The sequence below is a fragment of the Elgaria multicarinata genome, chromosome 8 (genome assembly GCF_023053635.1).
Source record: "Elgaria multicarinata webbii isolate HBS135686 ecotype San Diego chromosome 8, rElgMul1.1.pri, whole genome shotgun sequence".
Classification (NCBI taxonomy): domain Eukaryota; kingdom Metazoa; phylum Chordata; class Lepidosauria; order Squamata; family Anguidae; genus Elgaria; species Elgaria multicarinata.
The window spans coordinates 8,394,738-8,422,580 of record NC_086178.1 but is presented as its reverse complement, the minus strand read 5'-3'; the positions used below and the strand labels follow the sequence as shown (position 1 = coordinate 8,422,580).

The following is a 27,843-nucleotide window of genomic DNA, read 5'->3' as shown; positions in this document are numbered from 1 at the left end:
GCCCAGAGAGGGTGGGAGACTCTCTGTGAAAAACTTGAGCTTTCTTTTCTTGTATTGTTTTATTCATTGCTATTTCCCCTACCCCAATTCCCCTCAATTAATCCTTTTGCTTGCTTCACAAACTAGTTGGGTTTCCTGACTGTCCCAGCCTGATCAACTGAGCAGCTTTTGGGGTTATTTAAATCCCCTTTTCACACCTTGTCTATCTCTTTCCTCATTCCCTCCTTCTGTTAGAGCTTTTCTACAGGAGGCTGTGAATTGGTTAATCCACTGTATTGACATTCTCATTCACTGCAGAATCGAGGTCCAAGAACTACCTGAGGAGTGTTTCCTTTCTTGCTATCCCACCACATAACTTCTAGGTGGCGCTATAGAACAGTGTAATAGTGCAAATACACAAGGGGGAAAGCATTTTCTTTCATATTCACAAATGATACTGCTTTTTCCCTGCTCTAAAAAAATCTCTCCAGAAGTGCTGTTTAAAAAAAAAAAGAAGCAAAACATTTGTCATGACATTGGCCAGATCTACACCTTGTGTCAAATCATTGTGATCCCACCATGGTAACACTATATCCCTCTTGTGTATTTATACTTTGTGGGATACACAATGACATTTGTTTTGGTATTATGGATAATGTGGAGTAAAACATAGGAAATAACTCTATGAAAGCAGAATACGGAAAGTGTAATCACCCCAACAGTTATCAGTGCACTTCAAGACTGCTATAAAGCACTAGTTTAGATCTAGCCCTGTTTTAAAGAACTCATAAACAACCATGAGTAGAGAATAATGAGTGAACAATGAATGCCTCATGTAGAAGAGTGAAAGCGAGCTGCATGGACGTACAATGTCCCTGGGGTGTACTGACACTTGCAGTTGGGAGAGAAGTACTACTTCCCTTGCTCGGCTCCATCCATTTTCTTCTGCTGCCCCTTACGCCTGGAACGCTCTTCCAGAACATTTGAGAACTACAAGTTCAACCGCAGCTTTTAAAGCTCAACTAAAAACTTTTCTTTTTCCTAAAGCTTTTAAAACTTGATGTTGGGCAGACTTTATACTGTTAGTTTTACCCTACCCTGTGCCTGCTTACCCTACCCTGTGCCTGTTTGCATTCTCTTCCCCTCCTTATTGTTTTACTATGATTTTATTAGATTGTAAGCCTATGCGGCAGAGTCTTGCTATTTACTGTTTTACTCTGTACAGCACCATGTACATTGATGGTGCTATATAAATAAATAAATAAATAAATAATAATAATAAGTGGTTGGATTGTAAAGCCTGTCAGCATACTACGTGGGGAAAGTTCAGAAGTAAACAGTTATGCATAAACAGCAAACTGGATATAGGTGATAAGGATTTATTTAGCAACTAATTGCAGCACAAGTCTGTTTCAAGTTCTGAGAGGGGCCCATCTATATGAGGAATTCACTGTGATGCTACTGCACCTCATATATAGGCATGACACAAGACATTACGTCCAATCTGTATTAGCCTTGGCCATAAAAACTGTATTTTCACAAATTCCTTTTGTGATGGATTTTCCTTTACTGTGGCTTCCCTGCGTCTCAAGTTCAGTGTATCCTAAACTTGCAGTACTACTCCGAGGAGAGGCGGGGTGCCTTCAGTACCGTGAGAAAAAATGGAAAGTGTTTAAGCATGTTTGCTATCCAGTACCTGTGGAGATGTGTATCTGTGAATAACACTCACACACACACATACACACTTCTGCTGGCTTCCCTCCTGCTGTTTTTCTCCGCCCAGTGTACTGAAGAGTTAGTGCAATGAGAAATGCAGCATGTTGCTTTTGCAATGACTCTTGAAAAACAGCAACACCTCTGCTCCTTCACATGATCACGTCTGCCCATAAGTTACGGAATGTGAAAAAGGGGGCGCAGGGAGGGAAGAAGCCGGACCGAGGACAGCTCACCTATTCTGACAATGCTGCTTCCCCTCCCCCTGCCTTTCAAACAATAAAGACAGAACGTCTTTTCAAGCCTTCCCAATTCTCTCCTTTGTCCATTTTAATTTCTTTCCCTTAACTGACATGTGTTGATATACAGGTCTACTCAGATGTAAATCACATTGTCTTTAATGAGCCTTACTCCTGAGAAAGTCAGTGTATTGCTTTTGGGATGATGTTTAAAAACAACAACTCCACTCCTTTGCATCATCACACCTACAAATAAGCTTAATTAATGTGAAAAAGAAAAATGAAGGAAACTTGTTGATGTTCTGAGACTCTACCAACATAGCCAATTTAATGTTGTTTAGGGTTACATTTCTTTCACAAAAGCAATATTTATATCAAGTCTTCACTGGATTAATTGGCTACGTGGACCACAGGAAGAGGACCTTCTCTTCTGCTGCTCCCAAACTGTGGAATAGCCTGCCAGAGGAGACTCGTAAGAGACTCGTCAGCTTGACAGGGCTTTATCACACCAGCGTTATACTGTGCAATCACTGCGAATTGCATGCAAAGGACTCCAGTTTATAATCTGCTTTTATTGTGAAGTACTCCCATGTATCCTGCTTTAATGGTGCTTCAAAACAAAAAGATTTGCTCTATTTAGCCCCTGCTTTCTGACCGTATCTTCCGAGCCGCCGCTGGGGCACAGGAGCAGGATTTTAAAGAAATGCTTACATCTGCATAAGCTTTAAAGATAATGACACCAAAATTGGCACATTAATAGATATTAGGGAGAGCTTTAAGCATACCAAATTTGAATTGAATTGGATCATCCGTTGATTTTTTATGATTTTTTTACATTTCCCCCCTTCCACTCACTTCCTGGTATGCAAAGGATCGCTGCCTCCTGGTAGCAAAAACAACAACAACAGTGAAAGCTTAGCACTACGGGGATAAACCAAAGGAAGCAGGCATGTGTGATAAAGCTCACAGTCTTTTAGCACTCAAGAAGGCTGTCAAGACTGATCTCTTCCGTCAGGCCTATCCAGTAGAATTTTAGGCTATTGTAGTATGTTTTAGGATGTTTTTAGGATGTTTTTAAACAGTGTATACCGTGTTTTTAATCAGTATTTTATGTGTTTCATGCTTGTTGTTGTTCCCTGCCTTGATCCAATTGGAGAGGCGGGTAAGAAATATATTATTATTATTATTATTATTATTATTATTATTATTATTATTATTATGTTGCATCAGTGTCAGAAGACGCCTCTGTGTAGATTGGGCCACAGAGTGGAGAAGTACTAGGACAGAATGGACTCAGCAATTCAAAGCAGAGCATCAGATTAAGTGGTAAGTAACAAGGGGGGGAATTTACAACACTAAATAAAACACCGTTAATTATTTGTATGCATTTTACAATGAGCTTCAACGGGGAACAGCACAGATTTTATAAGGATGGGGATGTGTTGTCAGTCCAACTATTGGTTCTTGATTGAGTTCCTTCACTCCTTCTGGCAACTGGAACCTGAAGGCCCTCAGCAGGCTGGTCAAGAAGATGAAGAGCTCGACGCTCGCCAGCTGCTCCCCTAAACACACCCGAGCCCCTGCGGAGAAAATAAGGGAAAGGCAGCAAGTGAGTTAATATCCAGAGCATATATAAAGGAACAAGAGTTGGTACGCCCTCCCTCCCTCCCTCCCTCCCTCCCTCCCTCCCTCCCTCCCACAAATCTGCTACAACTGCCTTTGGCACATCTCATCTTTACCCTGTTGGATGGCACCCCTCAGGAAGGAGTGGCTTTTGCTCAAGGATGCAGCGCAGATGACTCTGACTGTAAACCGTTTCAAAGCAGGCAAAACTAGTGGAAGTCTTTAGACATGGAAACGATCAGGGCTGCTTTCCACTCCACTGCCCCAGGCTGTGCAAAGTCAATAGCTCATAGTGGATCATCAAACACAACCTTGGCCACTATTGGCAACTGGCCAGCCCAGCAAGGGGCTTATGTCACAGATTCACAAAGAAAGAGAGGGAGAGAGACACAGAAAGGGAGGGAGAAAAGCCTGGCGGTGTCTGATTGTTTTGGGCTTCCACTCCTGCCTTCTACAGGAAGACTTCTGCATTCACTTCTGCTGCTGGTTTGTTTTTAAAATCTTCAGCAGCTCTGTAGGGCTATCCACAATTCAGGAAGGTTTGAAATGGCCACTGCTTTGGAAGGGTGACAGAATGAGGGAGTTATAGAGTTTAGCATGCAGAAAGACTTAGGAACTGTAGACAGCATCTCCAATTAAAGGATGGGGACCACAGGTAATGAAACCGAGAAAGAGTCCTTAGTTAGACAGGGCAAAATGCTGGGGCGATCCCTGGGATTGTCCCTGTGCATCCACATGACGCACAGGGCATCCTGGGATCAGAGAGGGATGATCCCTTCCTTGCTTTGGGATCTTGCCCTCCACTTTAGGCCTGTTTTTTCCATGGTCGCAGGCTGAGCCCGAGACTGTGGAACATGTGGCCAGGTGTCATGGTTTATCCTGGCTCCTCATGGTTCCCTGTAAGGAGTCGGGACCCACGCACGAGACGTAGAACTCCTCAGGAGTTGAACCTGTCCTCCTCCTCACAGAGGAGGAGGACAGGCGGGCAGAGAGCCAGGCAGAGATAAGCCATAGATCTAGTATGGGGGAGTCAGTCCCGGCAGATGCCCCACCACAGCAGCACCCTGGGGGGAAGGCAGGCAGGCAGGCAGGCAGGCAGCAGACATTTCTGGGGGCACAAGGAAGTGAGCAAAGGATAGTTTCAAAGCCAGTAATGCAAACCATCCCTGTGAGGTGGGACCAGCACAGAGAGATGCCTTTTCTTTTGCATCCCATAACTAGGAGGCTAGGAGGATAAGAGTACAGCTTTGTGATCCTTGCTTCAGAGTTGATTGACTGCACTGTGATCACAGCCATTATTAAACAACAACAACAACAACAACAACAACAACAACAACAGTAACGTTAATAATAGCAGTACTGATTAATATTAATAGCAATAATAATAATAACAACAACAACAACAATAACGAGTTGAACCACAATGAAAGCCTGCCTGACTTCACTGAAGAGGAAAAGCCAGGAGAGCTTGGGCTATGGGGTGTAAATATATAATGGAATAAATAGATAAATAAACAAAGGAGGGGTGGAATTAAAAGCAGCAGTGTTGCTGAAAAACAACAAGAAGAATTTTTTTTAAAAAAGGCTATGTCTGTCTTTTACCAGTAAGAGGAAAGTGGACATGCCCAGGGGAAGGGGGATATGCCAGTTTTTGACTGGCCCTAAGTAAGTACCAGTGTTTAAGAAGCTACCTGTCACTTCAACTCATGACAGGCATTAGTCTCCACTGGTTACTCTTTGGAGGGCTCTAATGACCCTCCAAGGGTGGGAGAGTGTGTGTGCATTGGGCACGTCCACATGCCCTAGGGGACCTCATCCCCTTGCACCACATCTATTCAGTTGTTCACCAAGGTTAGGGTGGGTAGCAGTGCTATGTTTCCTATCTGTTATTTATTTGCTTAGTATATGATTTCAGGTTGTGTTTGTGCATTTGGTGAGGCTACTGTTTTAAAAAACACTGGGAAAAGTCCATTCAGACTAAGAAAGAGAGGTTTCCCAGTATCCCAAGTTACTAAGTATCCCATTTTGCCTATCCCCTCCTCCAACTTTGGGATTGGAGGATGCTTCATCAGGTGATCATGACTGGGAGTTGAATCTACCTCTCAGCACTTCAAAAAGGTACCTCTCCCACTTTTTTTACCCTATTTTTCCAAAAATTATAGCAAGCGAACCGCACCACGCAGAGTGCTGAGAGTAGGCTCAAAATGACTCCCAGCCACGACTCTCTAAGAACACGAAATTTCAGAAAGATAGCTTTAAAATCAACACAGTTATCACCTAATCTTTTCTGCAATGCAATCCTATGGGCAAAAAAACACAAAATGGTGGGCGGATCACTCTGCAAAAAGAGAAGCGCTCCGCCTATGGCCACTTCTCTTCACCAGGACCCTGGTTCGCTTCTACTCCACCTCTGGGCAAGGCGGATCAGGCCAATTCGCTTCTGATTCTCCACTCCGAGGAGAAGCGGAGCACATCCCTAGCATTTACCTGCAACAAGTGCAAGCTGGTGGCACTTTTGGAAGAAAAAGTGAGAGGACTTGAGTGGCGAGTGTCCACCCTCCAAAGAATAAGAAAAGAGGAGGAGTTCTTAGACCGAACGGTGGAACTGCAACAGCAACAAGAAGCACATGAGATTGAAGAGCAACAGCCAGCTGAAGCAGTAGTGGAGTATGCTGAGGGGAGGAAAGCCAATGAAGAGGAAACTCTCTGGAAAAGAGTGACAGTTAGGAGCAGAAGAACTAGAAGGCATTCTGCACCGGTGGAACCATTAGAGTTAAGCAACCGCTTTCAGCTTCTGGAGGATGAGACTGATGGACAGTTTGCAGAGGACGAAGTACAGGAGACACCGTGCAACAGTGAACAAGAGGCAGAAGGTAGGTCAACCAAGAAGAAGAGAAGAGTAGTCATTGTGGGAGACTCCCTGCTGTGTGGATTGAAACCCAAGTATGTCATGAAGACCCATGGACTCGCCAGGTGTGCTGTCTCCCTGGACAGAGATGTGACTGAAGGGTTACCGAAGCTCATAAAGCCCATGGACACATACCCCTTTCTTCTCATCCATGTGGGAACAAATGATGTCGCCAAGCAGAGCTACGAAGAAATCATTTCAGACTTTGAAGCTCTGGGAAGGAAACTGAAGAACTTTGGGGCCCAGGTAGTTTTCTCATCCATCCTCCCAGTTCTTGGAAGAGGATTAGAAAGGGAAAGAAAAATACTCCAGATGAACGACTGGCTACAAAGGTGGTGCCGACGTGAGAGTTTTGGATTCTGGGACCACGGGCTACGCTACTTGGAACATGGACTGCTGGCAAGGGATGGGTTGCACCTCACAAGGGCTGGAAAGAATGTGTTCAGCCACAGCATGAAGAACTTGATCAGGAGGGCTTTAAACTGAATCTTACGGGGGCAGGAGACGTAAACTTAGAGGCAGCAATGAATGAAGGCCAATGCACCACAGCACAGAGAATAGCTCCAATAGTGCCCCCAAATAGTGTCCGCAACAATGTAGGAACAAAGCCAGACTATAAAACACATGGTCTTCAATGTCTACATACTAATGCCCAGAGCATGGGAAACAAACAGAATGCATTTGATGAAGGAAAATACAACTTGATAGGTATAATTGAAACTTGGTGGGATGACTCCCATGACTGGAATATAGCAATTGAAGGATATAACTTGTTCAAAAAGAACAGAAGAAATAGAAAGGGAGGTAGCATTGCACTATATGTTAAAAATACCTATCCCTGCACAGAAATACAGGCGGATCAGACTGGGAGCCCCATCGAGAACATCTGGATTAAAATAAATGGGGCAAGGAATAAAAAGAACATGATAATTGGAGTCTACTACCGACCACCCAATCAAGGAGAAGACGAGGATGAAACTTTTGAGAAACAAATTGCCAGGGTTTCAAGGAAGTGTGATGTAGTAGTGATGGGGGACTTCAATTACTCTGATATCTGTTGGGAGACCATTACTGCCAAAAGCGGCCCTTCCAAGAAATTCCTGACATGTGTGGGTTATAACTTTCTCCTACAGAAAGTGGTGGAAGGAACTAGAGGATCAGCAAACCTTGACTTGATATTGACCAATAGGGATGACTTAGTGGAAAAAGTGGCAGTTACGGGAACTCCGGGGGAAAGTGACCACGTCATACTTGAATTCTTGATTATGAAGGAGACAAAAGTTGAGTGTAGGCATACACGTACTCTGGATTTTAGGAAAGCTGATTTTAATAAACTCGGAACTATGATAAGTAAGGTCCCATGGCAAGGGAGCCTAATGAGAAAAGGAGTGCAGGATAGGTGGAAGTATTTAAAAAAGGAAATTTTAAAGGCACAGTTACAAACAATTCCAACAAGGAGAAAAGATAGAAGACAACAGAGGAAACCAATGTGGCTCCACAAAAAGCTTAGGGACGACCTGAAAACAAAAAAGGATACATATAGGAAGTGGAAGGAAGGCCAGGCTACAAAAGAAGAGTACAGACAAGTGGCGCAGAAGTGCCGAAATGGCGTCAGGAAGGCTAAAGCTGTGAATGAGCTGAGATTAGCGAGGGATGCTAAAAACAATAAAAAGGCTTTCTTCAGATATGTGAGTAGTAAAAGACAGAGGAAAGAAATGGTGGTTCAACTGCTTAATAAGGATGGCAAATTGATAACAGACGACAAAGAAAAGGCTGAAGTGCTCAATTCCTACTTTGCCTCAGTCTTCTCCCAAAAGCAGGTCTATGACTCCCCTGGAAAAAATGAAGCAGAAGTTGAGGGGGCAGGATTGCAGTTTGAGATTGATAAACAAATGGTCAAAGAACACCTAATTTCCTTGAATGAGTTCAAATCTCCAGGGCCCGATGAACTGCATCCAAGAGTAATGAAGGAGCTAGCGGAAGAACTCTCAGAACCTTTGTCTATTATCTTTGCAAAATCATGGAAGACGGGTGAGGTGCCGGACAACTGGAGGAGGGCTAACGTTGTCCCTATCTTCAAAAAGGGCAAAAAGGAGGAACCTAGGAACTACAGACCGGTCAGTCTGACATCCATCCCTGGGAAAATTCTGGAGCAGATTATAAAGAAGTCAATCTGTAAAGACCTTGAAATCAATGCAGTGATTAATCCAGTATCAGCCCAGCCCAAAGGCTTGGGAGGAGGCGGGCTGTTGCGAGGGAGAGGAGCAGAATGAAGGCATCTGCTGTGGCACGAAAAACAGACCATGTGGTGTAGGGCGAGATTGTGCCTATAAAAGGCAGCCTGCCCGAGGCATCAGCCTCTTTCCATTTTGGCTGTTTAAAGAAAAAGCAGGTCTGGTGTCTTCTAGAAGAACAAGCCTATGGGACTGGAGTGTGAGGAGCGGAACGAGCAGAGCATTCAATTGGCATAACCGGACGGCCTGCTCCTCGGGGGCTATGCGGCTCCAGTACCAGGATATGGTATGCCTTTGGAGACCATCCTGTCTTCACCTACTCGATGACCCTTATAGCAGTGGGCAGTCTCCCCACATTTACAAAGTGTCACATAAGGAAGGAGCCGGATTTCCCGACTCCTTGCTTTGGAGAATGGCTCGCCCATAAGCCAGGCAAGTGGCCTGAGAGAAGGACTTAATTTCCACACTTTCACATGCAGATCCAGGGAGGGATTATTATTATTATTATTATTATTATTATTATTATTATTATTATTATTTATATAGCACCATCAATGTATCTAATGATTAATAAAGAGGCCCTAGTTTAACCCAAGCTCTTGTGTCCGTGTCTTTATTCTATGCTTCCGCTTCCTCTTGCAACTAGAAGCCAACATGGATTTGTCAGGAACAAATCCTGTCAGACTAATTTGATCTCATTTTTTGATAAGGTAACCTCCCTTGTGGACTGTGGGAATGCTGTGGACGTCATATATCTTGACTTCAGCAAAGCTTTTGACAAAGTGCCCCATGATATTCTGATTAACAAACTAGCTAAAAGTGGGCTAGATGGAACAACGATTAGGTGGATTCACAGTTGGCTACAGAATCGGACTCAAAGAGTACTTATCAATGGAACCTTCTCAAACTGGGGAGAGGCAACGAGTGGGGTGCCGCAGGGCTCAGCCCTGGGCCCAGTGCTCTTCAACATTTTTATTAATGATTTGGATGAGGAGGTGCAGGGAACGCTGATCAAATTTGCAGATGACACAAAATTGGGTGGGATAGCTAATACCCTGGAAGACAGAAACAAACGTCAAAGTGATCTTGATAGGCTGGAGTGCTGGGCTGAAAACAACAGAATGAAATTTAATAGGGATAAATGCCAAGTTCTACATTTAGGGAATAGAAACTGAATGCACAGTTACAAGATGGGGGGATACTTGGCTCAGCAATGCTACAAACGAGAAGGATCTTGGAATTGTTGTAGATCACAAGCTGAATATGAGCCAACAGTGCAATATGGCTGCAAGAAAGGCCAATGCTATTTTGGGCTGCATTAATAGAAGTATAGCTTCCAAATCACATGAGAGACTGGTTCCTCTCTATTGGGCCCTGGTTAGGCCTTATCTAGAGTATTGCGTCCAGTGCTGGGCTCCACAATTCAAGAAGGACACAGACAAGTTGGAGCATGTTCAGAGGAGGGCAACCAGGATGATCAGGGGTCTGGAAACAAAGCCCTATGAAGAGAGACTGAAAGAACTGGGCATGTTTAGCCTGGAGAAGAGAAGATTGAGGGGAGACATGATAGCACTCTTCAAATACTTAAAAGGTTGTCACACAGAGGAGGGCCAAGATCTCTTCTTGATCCTCCCAGAGTGCAGGACACGGAATAACGGGCTCAAGTTAAAGGAAACCAGATTCCATCTGGACATCAGGAAAAACTTCCTGACTGTTAGAGCAGTATGACAATGGAATCAGTTACCTAGGGATGTGGTGGTCTCTCCCACACTAGAGGCATTCAAGAGGGAGCTGGACAACTATCTGTCAGGGAAGCTTTAGGGTGGATTCCTGCATTGAGCAGGGGGTTGGACTCGATGGCCTTGTAGGCCCCTTCCAACTCTGCTATTCTATGATTCTATGATTCTATCTTCCAACTATTTCACCAATGAAGCCACAGAACACTGAGGCGTTCTTCATGTTATATGGGAATGTTATTGTATAATGATTGTTTTTCAAAGCCCAACACTATTGATGCAATTCTCCTCAGAAGGAAGTGCTATTGCGTTCACATGGTTTCCTCTCACATAACTGTATATAGAATCATGGAGGAAATATTCCTTTATTCTTAGAAATTGTCCTTAGAAATTGACACAACCTCACTCTCCTGAAAAATAAGCAAGTGGGATAGTTTTGTTTAAAACGCAGTTGAGACTTTGATTTCAGGCCTCGTTCAATTACATCTGATGAAAAGAATTGGGATTGTTTTAGGTTTTTCTGAAAGGTAGTCAGAAACGACTGAACGAATAAACAACAACAAAAAGTCAGTTTTTTAAATGTTTTTTACATTTAACAATGTATATTATGTTTTAATTATTATGTAGTTTATCATTTATTATTGTTCCCCACCTTGATCAAAATGGAGAGGCGGGCAAGAAATAAATTATTATTATTATTATTATTATTATTATTATTATTATTATTATTATTATTATCTCCCAGAAACAACCCAGGAAACATGTCTATAAATCACCAGCAGGTTGGGCTTTCTTCATTTACCTGCACCAAATGGCAGAAATTCTTCTCTATCCACAAAATTTCCAACCTTGTCCAAAAAATGATTTGGGTTGAACTCTTCAGGAGACTCCCACTGTTCAGGATCCAGAAGAACAGAGCGCAGATCTGGAAAAATCGTGGTCCCCTTGCAAAAACAAACAAACAAAACCAACCTGAACATATCATGGTTATTCCTCACCTTCACCATTTTTATTATTATTTATTTATTGCACTTATATACCGCTCCCATAGCCTGGGCTCTCTGGGCGGTTTACAGAAATTATAAAATTAAGATTAAAATGAGTATACAAAATTTAAAATTTCTAAAACATAGCACATACACACATAAAGTATTAAAAACCGTTAAAAAACTAAAACATGTGGGTAATTAAGAAGTGCTGCTATATGCCTGGGCAAAGAGGAAAGTCTTAACCTGGCGCTGGAAAGATAGCAGCGTTGGCGCCAGGCGAGCCTCGTCAGGGAGATCATTCCATAGTCTGGGGGCCACCACCGAAAAGGCCCTGTCCCTCGTTGCCACACTCCGAGCCTCTCTCGGAATAGGCACCCAGACGAGGACTCAGAAGAGGACCTTCAATGTAATTGAGAGTTTCTCAAATATGCACACACACACACACACCTTTTTCTGGAAGAGGACACAGTGGGGATAGGTTGTTTGTACTTTGAATCCTTAGAAAAGAAACCCTAAGTATGTGAAGCCCCTTGCTCCTGGGGCATAGGATTGTGGCCATCACTATATTCCATACCTTAGGAATGAGAAAACCATTCATTTTCACATCCTTGGCACATTGTCTTGGGATCCCAAATAATAAGGCATATTTTGAACGCTGTGTCTCATGAATCACAGCATTAGTGTAGGGCAGTTTCTTTTTATCTTGGTAGCAGATTGAGCGTGATGAACCGAAAACATCTTCTATCTCCTTGTAGACTTTATCTGAAGAAAATGATGGAAATGAAAACTTTATTTTGGATAGCATTTTTATTTCAGAAAGCTGAACACTCATTTATTCTAAATGAAATGATTCCATATGAGTCACTTACTGAATTCCAAATTACAATCAGTTTATTATTATAATATATATATATATATATATATATATATATATATCTCCAAGGTGCTTAAAATAGCATATTTATTTATTTATTCATTTGTTTATTTATAACATTTGTATTCTGCTCCACATTTAGGGCAATTCTAGAGCAGTGAACAACAAGAGATAAAATGAATGAAGTATAGAAAAAAAATAAAACATTACATTAAAAGTATTCTTTAACAAGCAGAGTGTGAGAGTGGTCAAGCAAGGAAAACTTCCTGAAAAAGAGCTGTTTTTCAGGAGATGCCAAAAACAATACAGTGCTGATGCCTGCCTGAACTCCAGAGGCAGAGAGTTCCATAAGAAGGGAGCCACCACACTGAAGACTCTCCTCCTGGTGGACTCCAGTTGGGCTATAATCCATGTGGAACCACCAGAAGCAGGCCCTTCAGATGACCTCAGTGATTGGAAAGGCTAGTAAGGAAGAAGGCACTCTCTCTAGTATCCTGGTCCCAAGCTGTTCATAACTTTGTACCAAAACCTTAAACCTGGCCCAGTAACAAAGGAGTTGAATGCTGGAAAAGGGCATCTCCCAATAACAGCCACTGCTGCTGAGTTCTGCACTAATTCCAGCTTCTGGAGAAGCCTTAAGGGAGCAGCCTTAAGGGCAGCTTTTTGTGAACCGCCCAGAGAGCTTCGGTATAGAAATGTAATAAATAAATAAATAAGCTCCACATAGCGCACACTGCAGGAATCCAGAGTTCAGATTACTTGAATAATAATAATAATAATAATAATAATAATAATAATAATGTTACCCTCCTCTCCCTCTGGATCGAGGTGGGGTACAACACAAATGCAAATAACATAAAATACATATAATTGATTAAAACTTATAAAACTAATATGTTATTAAAAGGAGCACGTTATTAAAGGGCATCTTAAAATTCAACTGGGTAGGCCTGCCAGAAGAGATCAGTTTTACAGTTTTCTAAAATTCCAGAAGACTGTTAAGTTGACGAATCTCTCCCGGCACAGTACCACTCTGGCCAAGCTAACCCTGTCCAGGACAGGCTGTAGCTACGGAACCAGTCAAAGCTGATCACAGGCACCACAAGCTGCCTCGGCCACTTGGGCCTCCAGCAACAGTAGTGGATCTAAGAGTACCCCCAAACTTCAGACCTGATCTTTCAGAGGAGGTGCAACCCCATCCATAACAGGCAACCTACCTAGGGAGGTTGTGGGCTCTCCCACACTAGAGGCCTTCAAGTGGCAGCTGGACAGCCATCTGTCAGGTATGCTTTAGGGTGGATTCCTGCATTGAGCAGGGGGTTGGACTCGATGGCCTTGTAGGCCCCTTCCAACTCTGCTATTCTGGACATCAGGAAAAACTTCCTGACTGTTAGAGCAGTACGACAATGGAACCAGTTACCTAGGGAGGTTGTGGGCTCTCCCACACTAGAGGCCTTCAAGTGGCAGCTGGACAACCATCTGTCAGGGATACTTTAGGGTGGATTCCTGCATTGAGCAGGGGGTTGGACTCGATGGCCTTGTAGGCCCCTTCCAACTCTGCTATTCTATGATTCTATGATCTCCCAGATCTCCCATCTTGCCAGATTCCCTCTTTGCTTCAGTTTTGGGGCCCTTATCCAGCCCATTATTGCTTCTAGGCGCTGATCCAGGACTTTCACAGCCTCCCCCAATTCAAATGTCAGAGGGAGATAGAGCTGTGTGTCATCAGCCTACTGATGGCACTTAGCTCCAAATCCCCTACTCATATAGATGTGGAACAACATTGGGGAAAGCATGGTACCCTGTGGAACCCCATAGCTCAATTGCAAAGGGGCTGAGGAATGGTCATGCCATGTTACTCTCTGAAATCAGCCCCAAAGTTAGTACCAGAACCATTGTAACACAGTGTGGAGTCTATCCAAGAGGATACCATGGTTGATGGTATCAAAAACCGATGAGAGACCGAGCAAAATTAACAGGGTTGCACTCCCCATGTCCCTGTCTCGATAAAGGTCACCCATGATTCTCTCCAGCACTTAATCCACTCACAGATATTTATTCTACATATTATTCAGCAAAAGTTAATAAAAGCCACAAACCCAAGGCATAAAACATCTAGCAAAGACAATTCTAAAATCTCATCACAATTTCAGCTGAAAATCTAGAACATTTAAATAAAACATGATCAGGGAAAGGACACAGAAAACAAGTAATTTTGGGGGGTACTTCCTAAATGCTTGCTTGTAATGATGGAACCTGACTGACCCCTGAGGGCAACTCATTCCAGACGGCCCTCTCTTGTGCATTTCCCCACCTAATTTCCCTTATTGGGAAAGTAAGAACAGCTTCCTTTGCTGATCTTACTAAATTCCAAATTCAAGTAAATTGGTCTCATTTGGCTTAAAGCTCTGAAGGTCAAAACCATGGCCATTGCTAGACCTAAGGTCTATCCCTGTATCGTCCAGGGGTCAAACCTGTTCATCTAGGTGACACACAGGGGATCCAGTGCTCAGGCAGGGGCGAACCCTGGATGATCCCAGGATAAACCTAAGGTCTAGCTGTGGCCCATGACTTTAAATTAGGTTAGCAAATGCACCAGTAACCAGCTCTGCTGGTGCAGTATAGGTTTTACGTAATCTGATCACCTCTGCTAATAACATCAAGGCCATCAGTAAAGCTATGGAGGCAGTTGGACCTCTAGATAACAACCAGGGATGGTGCAAGCAGTTGACTGGATCCAGGGGTCTGGCAGACACACGCACACACACGTCTGCCACCCTGAACCCAGTTCGGCACTCCTGACATGAGCGCAGACCCCAGCCCAAGTGCTTGCAATTTCAGTGCATGGATGGGTGGCTGCCAAGAACTCGCCATATGAAGCAGACCTCAGAAGAGGCTCACGCAACCAGGTGAGCAGGGGCTGGTGGCGGCAGGGTGGGTGCCCAATGAGGTGAGCACAGGTGAATTCAATTACCCCAACAGAGTTAAAGGAGTACCAAAGGAGGATAAGGAGATTGCAGAGAAGCTGGAGCCGTCTAAAGTTTTTGTTTGTTGGTTTGTTGGTTTTTAAACCCAGTTGTTTGAGATTCCCTTGATAAAGCATTTTTCTTCAAATGTGTCAGGAACCTACAATTAGCGCAGCCGCCTTTTTTGGTTTGGTTACACAGAAGTGTCTCTTGGTCCCATGGGACAGATCTCTCTCACCTTGGATATCTAGATGAATTGTCAAGAGAAGCAACGCCCATTTCAGAGCAGTGGTGGTGGTGTCTGTTCCTGCGATGAAGAAGTCATGAATACACTGAGCCAGGTTCTCTTCATCATAGGTAGAGTCGGGGTCATTCCTGCTCTGATGTTGAAAGTGGGGAAGGTGAAATTCCATTTGCAATCAATTACAGGCTGCCTTTCAACACTTCCTTTACCTTCCATGCCCATCTTCTGTGCCATAGGCACTATGAGTGTGTTTATTGGTGTTGCTACTTTCTATTCCTTCCTGTATTGAAATACAGCATTAGTGTCTACCGGCATAGAAATCCAGTAAGAAATATGGAGTACCAGGAGATGATGGTTGTGCTTGGGTTTTTTTTAAAAGCTATATACTGTGATATCCTGTGCTCCACATGTGAGCTCTGCATTTATTGATGTGAACTAACTAATGCCCTGTGTTTCATATTTGTGATGCTCAGCACCCTTTCCCCACTCCTTAGTATCTCTGACTGTGGGACACACTGTGTTTTGGGGGAGGAAAATGTTGGGACCACAAGATGGACAGTCTAAAAATACTACCAGGCTTCACTATAAGCCTTAAATTGGTTTAGAGACATCGTTACTTCTTAACTCCTCCACCTATCCTTCTGAAGCTTTGCAGGTTTCATGCCTGGGGAATCCTCTATGATCCCATTTGTGTGGTAGGAATTGTGTATCTATGATACACAATTCCAACCACCCAATGACTGAGGACTTCCCCTCCACTGCTCCTATCCTTAGGAAGCTTTGCAGGTTTATTACTTATGGGCATCTCAAGGGTGTTTGTCATTTTCAGAACAATGGTCCACAAGAAACATAGGGGTATAAGTGCACCCTCTTTTGGAGACCCTCAAGATGTCAAGGCCGCTCTTGTACAAAAAACCCTGTACCTATTCTGAAACTTGATGTTCTGTATCTTTCTGAATGAGGAAAATGGGATATCTGAAACCAAACCAAACCAAAAAAAAACTAACATCATCTACTGCAAAAGTTGTGCTATTCCACTTTGTTCTGCTATGTGTTATGGAGTGGCTACAGTGACTATTGCAGCAGGAATGTCCCCTGGCTACACCCCCTTAGTTCCATCAGGCTAAAGTCAGTCAGCAGATCCCTCCACCCTCTGCCCAGACTGGCTCAAAACAGCCTCCTATTCATTGGCATAGATGCCAGCAAAATGGAAAAATTGACATTCGAATCTACAGAAGCCCACCCACCCCACATGATACATACAGAAGGGGAAGGGGTGGGACAAGTGAGGCAGCCAGATCAAGCACTGCTTTGTCTTTGTGGAGGAAGGATGAATTTTTGAGCGTTGGGAGACTGAACTTTAGAAGTTGTGCAAAGAGCAGGAATTGTTAATAATTGAGCACATGCAGGAATACTGTGTCAGGAGACATGCTCACAGAGGTTCATAGAGCGTAAGAAGCTATACTCAAGGGGGTGGACATGCTGTTGATATCTTAGAAGATCCTGCTAGGCTCCACCACCAATGTAAATGGCAAATAGTATTAGACAATGATAAGCAACAGCAAAAAAGAAAAGAAAACCCTGCTGCATAAAGAGCACATCGAAATCCCACACACAAGCCAGAGGCAAAAGCAGTGGTAGGTAGTGAGTGAAAAAGCCTCATCTAGAAAAGCAGGGAGTGGAAGGATACCTTACAAGAGTAGTATTCAAATAAAAAGCAGGCACTTACTTTCTCCATCTGAAGGAGGTAGAAATCAATGAGATCCTGTGGCTCATGGAAGGACTGATGCTCCTTATGCTTCTCTATCTCCTCTTTTGCATATGAGAGCACCCTCCCCAGGGCAGATAATGCCTTTTGGTGAGGCCCTGGAAGATGTTTTATGATCCATGGGAAGAGTTCGCACAACTATAGGGAAAACAAAAGCAAAATACTGACATTACCAGGGAGGAGGATGGGGAACACTGTCCATCACTCAACCTCTTTGGATTAGCACTTCAGTATCATCGTCTGGATTATTCTTGAGGGCTAGCATGTTCTTATTTGGTGAAAACCTGGATCTAGCAGCTTCTTCTGAATCCTACAATTAGTAGATTTGGAGAAATTATTCTAATGGAAGATATGAATGAAGATTTAGGCAGCAAATAAATCATATATCTGGGCACAATTCCAGACCCACTCTCAAAACAAGCGGGCGGCCTTTGGTCACACGAGGAGGAGCAAAAGGATTCACCTGTTTGTATTGGTGGGAGCTGCTTGTTTTAGAAACCAGATACCTAAATAAGGGGAGGCGGTGGTTGGAAATACTGCAACAAAAGCTGGGGTGAAACACCCTCCAACCACAAACAGAAAAAACCAAACAATCACAAAAACTGTTTAAGTAGTTGTGTATATATCTTGTTCTCATTGGCAAGTTATGTTACACTGCCTCAAACTATGTAAACACATTGTTTATAAATCATAACCTATCACATCAAGATACAATTGCATGTCATATCTCCAATTTAAACAAAATACTTAAGGCCAATTATTCTATTTCAAAAGTATGTATATGTATCAAGGCTCCCTTTTTTCTCTTTAGTTGTCAGAGAAGATAGCCTCACCACAGGGAACGTGAACCGCCGCTGCTGCTAAGGTGAGCAAACTATATGCCCATCTCACTCAGTGACCTGGTTTGCCCCTCCCAATCCAGCTCAATATCTGTGGATTGGAGGTGCCACTTCTGACTGGAGGAAGAGTGTAACCTCCAGTATTAGAGGAGGTTGTTGTTGGGGAACATGGGGAACAAGTTGTTGTTGGGGAACATGGGTGGGAGGGTGCTATTGCACTCATGTCCTGCTTGTGGGTTCCTGGTCGACAGCTGGCCACTGTGTGAACAGAGTGCTGGACTAGATGGACCCTTGGTCTGATCCAGCATGTCCCTTATGTTTTTAAGAGTGTTTCACTGCACCCCCATAATGAAGACTGATTCATTTTAGAACTGAATTTACCACTCTGTCCAGTATTACAGCTATTGTAGTTAGGGATGTTGGAGAATTTCCTCTGTTCTCCACTTGTAAGTGACCGGTTCTAATTTGCACATCCCAGACAAATATTCAGATTGTAACACAGTTACCCTTTGGATTATGCTGGGGCAAGATCTAGAGGCGTCCAGGCTGAACTTCCCCATCTTCACTTGTTACTTATTTTTCTGACATTTCAAGCATTCCATAGCCTAGAGCCAGTATACGTTTAGAACTGCCTTCTCCTGTATGGACCTGCCCAAGCCTCAAGTTCAGCCTTGCTCTGTGTCCCGTCGCCATCATGTGGCAAAAGCCATTCCAAAAGTACGGGTAGGGATTTTCTATTACGTTATACAAGCACTCAATCTTTACATCTAAAATAGAATGTGTATGTGGGTCACTTTTTGAAACTCAAACGTAATTGCACCTGTGGAATATTTTTATTTATTTATTTATTTTTGTCAAGAGGGATGCCACTCTACACATGTGTTACTAGCTTGGGGTTTCCCACAAGAGATGGCTACATGAGAGGGAGGCTAAGACAGGATAACATATGTTGAACTTTGGAATAGAATCATATGTCATCTGCAATAAATTACATAACATTAAAACATTGGCACTGGAATCAAAACATACCTCCATAAATACATAAGAAGTGTGATGCTGGATCAGATAAAGGGTCCGTCTAGTCTGGCACTCTGTTCCCACAGTGGCCAACCAGCTATTGGCCAGGGACCAACAAGGCAGGACGTGATGCAACAGCACCCTCCCACGCATGTTCCCCAGCAACTGGTGCACACAGGCTTACTGCCTTGAATACTGGAGATACCACAAAACCATCAGGGCTAGTAGCCATGGATAGCGTTTGCCTCCAGGAATTTATCCAACCCCCTTTTGAAGCCATCCAAATTGGTGGCCATCACTACATCTTGTGGTAGTGAGTTTCATAATTTCACTATGCGCTGTGTGTCCTGGATCTCCCACCAATCAGCTTCATGGGATGAGCCCGGGGTTCTGGTATTTTGAGAGTTGGAGAAAAATGTCTCATTGTCAGATAGCACCTTGCATAAGGTATCACTGCACTTCTGGTATAGGTGACCTGTTTGTCTACATGAATATATTGACAACAAAGATCTGCATAGTTAAAGCAATGGTATTCCTCGTAGTAACCTATGGCTGCGAGAGCTGGACCGTAAGGAAAGCTGAGCGAAGGAAGATAGATGCTTTTGAACTGTGGTGTTGGAGGAAAATTCTGAGAGTGCCTTGGACCGCAAGAAGATCAAACCAGTCCATACTCCAGGAAATAAAGCCAGACTGCTCACTTGAGGGAATGGTATTAAAGGCAAAACTGAAGTACTTTGGGCACATAGACAGGATACCCTGGAGAAGAGGCTGATGCTAGGGAAAGTGGAAGGCAAAAGGAAGAGGGGCCGACCAAGGGCAAGATGGATGGATGATATTCTGGAGGTGACAGACTTGACCTTGGGGGAGCTAGGGGTGGCGACAGCCGACAGAAAGCTCTGGCGTGGGCTGGTCCATGAAGTCACAAAGAGTCGGAAATGACTGAACAAATAAACAACAACAGAGGGCATTTCAAATGTGGACGTTGCTCTTGTTATCACCAGACATTAGAACTGAGACATTTAAGCATCCACAAAGTGACGTGTATCATTTGAACCATTTTGGAGGAAATGTAATTCATCCAATGTAATTTCTGTTATTCTGTGTCGATGTTATCTTCTCTATGTTGGACAGACTAGGACACCATTGAGAATTAAAATAAAAACTGAAAATAACAACACACTTCTGGGACAAGAAGCACACCAAGGAACTATTTGAAAAAGATTATTTGAAATGGAAGCAAACTGGAGCCCCATCCCGAATCACATTTTTATTGTAATATGCTAATTCGTATAGTTATATGATGGGATTACTGTAACATTATGTATTTCATAATCAGAGATTGTGTGTAAACACTGAATGATGTTTCTATTAATATTTTCAGATTCTTGTGGTTTTCCACTCATTCGTACTTTCCTAAAAGCAAGATAGACATTTTATTAGATAAGTAATTGTCGATTGTTAACTTTTGAGGATACGGTATTCAGGAGAATAATTACTGTTGCATTCTTATCCTGTCTCTCCTCCAAAATGTTCATTGTTGTGTACACTGCCCCCACCCACCCTGCACATCTCCTTTTATCTTCACAATAGTTGTGAGAAATAGCTATGTGGTCCCATAGTTAGGCTAAGAGACAGTAAACCCAGCACTCTAATCACTATCATAAGGATTTTCCAAATACTGAAAGGGAACATGGAGCTTTGGAAGACCTATCCGTCTCAGTAGGAAAGGAAAAGGCAACTCACAGTATGAAAGATGCTGCCTGCAAATTTTAAGCCAACATCAACGGCTTCAATCAGTTCCTGGAATTTATGATCTTCAACAGAAAATCGGTGTCCAAAGGTCACTGCACATATCACATTGGAGACTGAATTGGTGATGAGAAATGAAGGGTCAAGTGGCTGCCCTGAAAATTAAGGCATCTTAATATTAATTCAACATCTCCCATTCCCACTGAGAGTGGGATTTCACAGAGGGTCATGGGAAGCTATTGTGATTTCTGGCCGCTTATTTTTTGTCAGAAATCAAGTAGGGCACTTTTGGACACAGGTTTCTTTTCCCATAGAGTACTACTCCACAGTAGTGCTGTTTTAGTGCGGCACAATAGTGCAGTAGCCTGCTTTACCCATCCACGATCTGTAGCCTGTTTTAACCATTCACAATAGCATGGTAACACTGTTTTAAACCTTCAGTAGAGCAGTAGCTTACTTTGCCCTGCTCTCTTTTAACCTTTCACAATATTCCAATGGTGGATGAGAAGAGAGAGGTGTGGGGTAAACTACAGGGACTTAATTCAGCACTTCGATTAAACTTCCCTGAATGGCAGTGTGTGGACAAGGATGGGGAGCAAGCCTCTTGCACACACTGAGTAGCACCAATGCAGTTCATACTGTTCAGTTCTACTTGCTGCACCCCACCCAGCCAATCCTGAAGTACGTCCATTTCAAGTGTCATGTGATCCATGAAAGTAAGTTCTTAGGTATGGTATACTCCACTTTTCTTGCTTTCTGTGCCACTGATGGACCAAAGCAATTTCATGGAAATCTGCATATAATCAGATACCACTTCTCATACTTTTCCCATATAGATTGGGCCCAAGAAATTACATTCCAAAATGTACAGCGTTCAAAAAGATTTATGGGGACTGGGACATATGTCGGCATCATTTCCTAGCATTACATACCCTTTGCACGTGCAAAAGTCTCCACCAGCTGCTGGGCCTCCTCTTCTATCTGGCGCTCCATGCCTTTCTTCCCCAGTCCTAGTTTCCTCAGAGTAACTAGACCAAACCGTCTTTGCTGTTTCCAGGTGTGACCATTTGCAAGTATAATACCTGAGGTTGTCAGTAATCAATGAGATATTGTGATTTTATTAGACTGTAAGCCTATGCGGCAGAGTTTTGCTATTTTATTGTTTTACTCTGTACAGCACCATGTACACTGATGGTGCTATATAAATAAATAAATAAATAAATAAATAAATAAATAATAATAATATTACTCACAAAATTCATGTTAAAAACATGTTACGTTGCAAGCCCATAACATTTACTGCAGATTATGCCCATGCATCTAATAGCTGCCGCTCTTACAGAATGTAGAATAAGACTCTGTCTAGTACTATCTAAATTTACTGGTACTGGCCACTTCTGTATGCTTCAGAAACAATCAAAAGTGCTCATTCTCTTCTATCTTTGAGCAATGAATCATTCAGGGTTGATTCACACAGAATTTATTTTTCATTCCTGCATCTCAATTTGTGTGCTATTGTGTGATAGACAGAAAACAGAAGATCCTAGAAATTCCTTCAGTTTACAGTGCTACCAAAATGTATGATCTCTGAGCAACAGATTGCTGTGGGAATAATTACTGTCATGTTACACTGGCAATTTCCACAACTTTTAGAAATCACACATGAATATTTCTAACTCATTAAACAACAGTGGACATTTATTACCTTAGAAAGGACCACCTATTCCTAAAGGAACCTTCCTTGGACCGGAGTGCAGCCAGAGAAGTCCTGTTTACAAGACTACCATTCAGATCCATCAGGCTGGCAAGATAAAGAGACAGGGCCTTTTCAGTGGTAGCCCTGTCCCTGTGAAATTCCCACAGGATGCGCATTTGGCTTCCTCCCTAGTTGCTTTAAAACAAGCCTTTCCAAGCTGCATTTAACTGAATAAAATCATTAGTCTATAATTTTAACTGCTGATCCTTTTTATCTATGGCATTGTGTTGGGTGTCTAATTGTTTTATGGATTAAATTGTTTTTATGATCTTAACTGTAAACTGTCTTGAGGGAGCCTTTCACTTGACTTCCTGGACCATTGTTCAATGGTGTGTTTAAACTCACGTGTGATACCCATATTACGTATTTTCTGTGTGAAATATCAACGTAACACTAGTGTTTCCTAATCTAATAATAATCTATGGGGAAGCCCAGAGTTTTCTGCCATGAGGACTAGTCGTTCAAACAGAGGAGAAATCCAATTGGAAAAGGAACCACTGTTGTCTTTCTCTTTAAGATGATTCCCTAGCTGCTGGGGGTTTGGGACATGGCTTCATGCCTTTAGTAGTCACATCTGAAGACTGATGCTAATATTGCAATTCAACTGCAACACACTTCTGTGCTTAAATTCTACCAGGGTCTGCACCAAAACTCCAGCTTATGCGTGAGAACCTCCTATCAGACCCCGTCACTACCAACAAAGGAGTTTGTCAGGGATGTCTGCTAGCTCCCCTTTTATTCAATCTATATTTAAATGATATTGTCCCTACCCTAACTACTCGTGACTTCTATCCACCCGCTTAAAGGATAGGAACATTTCGGTGCTACTGTATGCAGATGACGCTGTTCTCCTTTCACATACGCAAGTGGGGATGCGTAGGATGTTGATAGCGCTAAGCGTATATTGTAAGAATGAAGCCCTTAAAGTCAATTTAAGGCAGCGGCTAATGTAACAGCTAACGCTATTTGCCGCTTCACAGCTGAAGCAGGAGGACAGTGGGTACCACCACTATTAGAACTGTTTAAAAGCAAATTATTCCCTCAGACTCTGTATGGAGTGCCCATTTGGGCCCATGCAGATATCACACTATTAGCGGTAGTACAGCATAAATTTCTATCTAGGGCCCTCGGAGTTCCCAGATCTACATCTAAGGATATTGTCCGACTGGAAACTGCATGCCACTCAATCCATACATTGACTCTAAAAGCAGCAATATCCTTCTGGTGAAAGATAGTGTTTCAGTTGGCCTCACCATTGGTGCTGTCCACATATGATGATATGGGGAAGGATTCATGGGCAGACAGGATGAGACACTCTGTCTCCAAATTGGACTTCTTGCAAGCATTCCTCCTTATGAGGGGGTATGATGGGGCCAAGGATGAGATTTCTAGAAGGCTGTATGACTGTGATATTCAGACAACTATGCAAGCGGTCGAAGTGAGCACCTCAAATGGACTCTATAAAAGTATCATTACTGCTCCGGGAAAGGCTCCCCTATATTTAACTTCTGGAATGCCACAAGAGCTGAGATGGCTATTTACTCGGTGCAGGTTAAATTCACTCCAGCTGATGGAGGTGAAGGTGAAGGTGCGCTATAAAAACCACCCTAGCGTCAATGTAGATTGCCCAGCAGGCTGCCCTAAAACTGAGGATGTGATTCATGTCCTAGTTGAGTGCCCAAGGTATGCGGAGTTGAGGAAACATTACCTTGAGCCTTTGATTCCCAGGTTTAACTACATGTCATCTAAAGGTATAGTTCAAAAACTTTTGGCTGGTACAGACTATTATACATCAAGTTTGGCGATGGAGGTCCGGAAACTATTGATTGACTCAAACGATTAAACTCTAATAACCCAAAATTATATGTTGGTTAACATTGTAATTATAACCTGGATGATTGATATCCTATTAACACTCTTTTTTGTAGCATTTTTGCTGGCTAGTGGCAAGCTTGCGGCGGGTATATTATTGTCTCATCTGTTTGCGAATGGCCCATGCGGCTAATATGCAATAAAGTTTATTGATATTTAAATTCTAATTTCAAAAGGATTTATACAGTTATCTAGTGAAGACTGAAGAACAGCAACACTGAGCTATTTGTGCAATTCTCATCATAGCTGTATCTGATGTGCAAGCAGCCATGGAAGTAAGAAATCCTTCCATTTTTTGGATTTCCACCACATGAATAAGATATGCTGCAAGCCCCACAAATAACAATGGGTTCATCGAACCAGCTGGATGATGCTTTTTTATCCTCTTACATTTTCTATATAAGTAGGGTGTGGCACAATGTGGTCTACCCACCATTATAAACATGCATGCACTGAGGGTCTTCCTACAAAGATCAACTCCACCAATGCAAATACTTAATATTATATGGATAACACCAATACTAGGGTGAGCATATGAAAAGGAGGACAGGGCTTCTGTATCTTTAACAGTTGCATTGAAAAGGGAATTTCTGCAGGTGTCATTTGTATATATGAGGAACCTGGTGAAATTTCCTCTTCATCACAGCAGTTAAAGCTGCAGGTGCCCTGCCCTCTTTTAAATCTGGTCACAGTATAGCTGCAGTATAGCTCCTGCAGCTTTAACTGCTGTGATGAAGAGGAAATTTCACCAGGTGCAACATGCATACAAATGACACCTGCTGACGTTCCCTTTTCTATGTAACTGTTAAAGGTACAGGAGCCCTGTCCTCATTTTCATATGGTCACCCTAACCAATACTGTCCAATAACACATACAATAGAACACCGGTAAAAGAATATCAACCATGATGTTAAAAGAATATCAAATTCTAGCCTGAGATTGGCAGAAATGGGAGAAACTGAGAAGGAAACATACTAGCCACCACACTCTCTGAGTATTATAAATCTGATTCCTAGGGAAGCTATCCATTTAATAGAACGGAATAACTCATATATGAACTTCTGCCATCTGGACAGAGGCCATGGGTGTATGCTCAAAGTAATGAGCTCCTAGCTCTAAGGGAACAGTTAAACATCAAAAGTGCTAAAAACAATACAATTGATAACAAAAAAGTTAAGGGTGTAAACAGTAAACAAGGTTTAATATACTAATAAAAGCAGATTATAAAGAGCACTTATAACATAATCAATAGTGTAATCACACAATTAAAATGGTACATAGCAGTCTCAGGAGAAGTAATAAGGAGAATCAAGACTGTACCACATATCAGAAAACCAGGGGAAACTTTCCTTGCTGTCGTTGCAGTGTCTGTGTGAACTGCTTACAAATCAAACACTTCACCAACCCCCAAAACAGCAGACAGTATACACTTCGGGAGATGTTTAACCGTGAGTCTAAGGGCTTTATCTACATCATTCAATGTCCATGCAAACTCTTATATATGGGCATGACTACTAGAAAAACAAAAACCAGCATTTCTGAGCATAAGAGTTGCATTAGGAGGGAACTCTTCTGGATCTTTACATTACAAACCATGGTGCCCAGAGGCCTAAAGCATGACTGTAATTGGCACTCATATTCTGTGTAATTAAGTTATTATTTCTTGCTGAGTTGAATTTCCATTGGTCTTATTCTTTCTTATTTGCCGTGGTTGTTAGTTTGTTTAAGGGCCTCTTTGGATAAAGGCAGGAATTAACTCCTTTTAGGACCTTGCCCCTTTTATTTGATGGCACAGGTGCCTGTTATAAATCTTTGATTCATTAGCGCCAGTATGTATGCCTGACTTTAGGGTGACCATATGAAAAGGAGGACAAGGCTCCTGTATCTTTAATAGTTGCATAGAAAAGGGAATTTCAGCAGGTGTCATTTGTGTATATGGAGAACCTGGTGAAATTCCCTCTTCATCACAACAGTTAAAGCTGCAGGAGCTATACTAGAGTGACCAGATTTAAAAGAGGGCAGGGCACCTGCAGCTTTAACTGTTGTGATGAAGAGGAAATTTCACCAGGTTCCCCATATATACAAATGACACCTGCTGAAATTCCCCTTTCAATACAACTGTTAAAGATACAGGAGCCCTGTCATCCTTTTCATATGGTCACCCTACCTGACTTGGAATTGTTTGGTCTAGATGGGAACTGGTTCTAAGGGAACTTGGATCACCTGAGAAAAGCAAAGAGGGTCATGGATGAAACAAAATAACAGTGGCCCAATCCCTAGGTGATAGCTTCTTTGTTAGGGTGACCATATGAAAAGGAGGACAGGGCTCCTGTATCTTTAACAGTTGTATTGAAAAGGGAATTTCAGCAGGTGACATTTGAATATATGGAGAACCTGGTGAAATGTCCTCTTCATCACAACAGTTAAAGCTGCAGGAGCTATACTAGAGAGACCAGATTTAAAAGAGGGTAGGGCACCAGCAGCTTTAACTGTTGTGATGAAGAGGGAATTTCACCAGGTTCTCCATATATACAAATGACACCTGCAGAAATTCCCTTTTCTATGCAACTGTTAAAGATACAGGAGCCCTGTCCTCCTTTTCATAGGGTCACCCTACCTTTGTTGTCAGTGGTTGTGGAGGTATTGGTGAAGGACAGTGTCATTCTGAATAATAATAATAATAATAATAATAATAATAATAATAATAATAATAATAATAATAATATATTTAGGGTCCACGTCAGAGTCCACGAAAACACTCCAGAAGTCCAGGGATACGAGCAGGTCACGAATTCCAAGCCAGTCCGAAGTTCAACCAGGATACAGGGTCACCAAGATCCGAAACAGGAACCAAGAGCTTTCACCAGGATGCTCAGTTAATCTCTGGCAAAGTTCCTGTTGCTTCCCAGCTCTCTAAATACCCCTCCCTGGCAGCTACAGGTGTTCCCTGTTGAGCTGGTGTCTAGCATAAATACGCAAAGACCTGCGCCGGGCTTCCTTTTCCGCCCTATGCTGCCTAAACAACTGTGCAGGTAAGTTTGTTGTTTCTCCCTCTGTGTCTTCTGAATTGGCCAAACTCCCTGCTGGTTTAATTACCAGCACATTGTTACTTGGCTCTGCCTCCACTTCATTCTCTGAGTTGGCCCCACTCCCAGCTGACACCAGTTCAGCAGCCATGACAACAGCCTCTGTCTGCACCGGTTCTGCTTCCTCCTCCTCTGAGTCCATCCCCAGAAACTTTTCAGAGGGCCTAACAGACAGGGCATTGGGGATGGGGGGGGAAGAAGGACGGGGGACAGGGCATCATGTATGGCGGACGGCAGGGGGGAAGAAGGAT

General features: G+C 42.8%; 1 pseudogene; it reads right to left on the bottom strand.

Annotated features, from left to right (window-relative positions):
- Nucleotides 1-3,320: 3,320 nt before the first annotated feature.
- LOC134402416 (cytochrome P450 2C39-like) overlaps nucleotides 3,321-27,843 on the bottom strand; it is a 44,215-nt pseudogene continuing 19,692 nt past the window's right edge.